A 2,084-nucleotide genomic window follows, 5' to 3' on the forward strand; every position below is an offset into this window, starting at 1 on the left:
CCGCTAAAGGAAGAAGATATCCACTCAAGCAAAGGAAGGCCTCTTCTTGGTATCCAACCAATCAATATGTCCTACTGATTGATGAAGGTGAGCTAGAAAGCTAGTATGAAGAAGCCATCACAAATGTGCACAAGGAGAAGTGGTACATTGTCATGCAAGATGAGATGGTTTCCTTGCATGAGAACCAAACATATGAGATGATGGTGCTGCCTGAGGGAAAGAAGGCACTCAGAAACAAATGGGTTTACAGGTTAAAAACCGGAGAAGACGACAGTACACCTATATATAAGGACCGCATTGTGGTGAAGGGGTTTCAATAGAAGAAGGATGTTGACTTTGATGAAGCTTTTGTTCTAGTTGTGAAGATGACATCCATTCGCATTGTTTTGAGTATAGTTGCCAATATGAATCTAGAGATTGAACAGTTGAATGTAAAAACAACAGTTTTGCATGGTGAGTTAGAAGAGGAAATCTATATGTAGTAGCCGGAGGGCTATGAGGTGAAAGGAAAAGAGAATCTGGTATACAGATTGAGGAAGAGCTTGCATATAGATTGAGAAAGGAGCATTGGGCGACCGTTATCGTGAAGGATTTGCTTCACAATATAAAAATAAATTTACATATTGTATTCAGTAACATTTGAAAGACTTGAACCCATAACCTCACACACCAAGTAGGAAGTACATTCCACTAGGTTAGGTTATTTGTTTTAAGGTATCAAAAGAATATAAAGATAAACGAAAATATTGAATTGAATAACATTTGAGAGACTTGAACGCACGACCTCACATAGGTCTCTCTCTCTCTCTCTCTCTGCATGTCTTACGTGCACACACACACACACACACACACACACACACACACACACACACACACACACACACACACACACACATAGTCATCTTCCGCTGCACTAAATCTCTCTCGTTTCTTTACACTATGGCATAAGTGAATTGGCCACATCAATCTCCAAAAGCTTAAAGGAATGTAGTAAAAAGGAATCGTAATCGGACTCTCAATATTTACCGAAAAGGAGATAGTTGGCGTATGTGAAGCCTGTCAATTCGGCAAACAACATTGCCAACCATTCCCAAAAGAGAGGAATGTGAGCAAAGGGATCTTGGATGTAGTACATTAAGATGTGTGGGGACCGGCCCAGACAGAAACTTTCGGTGGTTGTCGATATTATGTCACGTTCATCGACAACTTGTCGAGACATACCTAGATCTATCCTATGCGACAAAAGAGTGAAGTGTTCAGACACTTCCAAAGGTTTAAAAAAGAAGTCGAAAAAACCACAAGTCGGCATGCCCGATGCCTTCGATTGGATGGAGGCAAGGAGTATTTCTTGGACGATTTTACAACATATCTCCGAAAGAAAGGAATTTGACAAGAATTCTCATGCCGACATACACCTCAGCAAAATGGAGTAGCCAAACAGAAGAATCGACATATAATAGAGGTGGCAAGGGCCATGATGAACGAGAAGATCCTGCCAAAATCCTATTGGGCAGAAGCGGCTAACAAAGCTGTCTATCTCATGAAGAGATGAACAACCTCTGGAGTACACGACATAACCCCTCATGAGACATTTTTCGGAAAGAAGCCGGATCTATCCCATATTAGAATATTTGGCTCAATCGCCTACGTGCATATTCCCGATGAGAAGCGACAAAAGCTCGACCCAAAGTCAGAGAAATGTATCCTCGTAGGGTACTCACTTGAGCAAAAGGGATACAAATGTTATAATCCATCCACCCGAAAAGCTCGAGTAAGTTGAGACATCGTTTTTGATGAGTCGACATCCTGGTACGAACCAGAGACGACTCCGATTCTAACCACAATCGACCCGGATTCGGTCAACCAAGAGATAGAAGACGAAGATTGAATCAGGTAGATTCTTGATGAAAGTCCGATTATGACAAGGCTGAGTGGACCACAAGATCCCCCGAATGACCAAAGCACATCTCGGTCGACCCGAAACTCTCATGATATGGCAAGACTCGAACCCATGAGGGACCTTATGTTATATGGGTCGAGCTCGTGACCATTATACCATCTATTGTAATACGTAAGACATTATT

The sequence above is a fragment of the Azolla caroliniana genome, unplaced genomic scaffold (genome assembly GCF_043228905.1).
Source record: "Azolla caroliniana isolate FFs.n. ecotype wild unplaced genomic scaffold, voAzoCaro1.0.p SCAF_3, whole genome shotgun sequence".
Taxonomy (NCBI): Eukaryota; Viridiplantae; Streptophyta; class Polypodiopsida; order Salviniales; family Salviniaceae; genus Azolla; species Azolla caroliniana.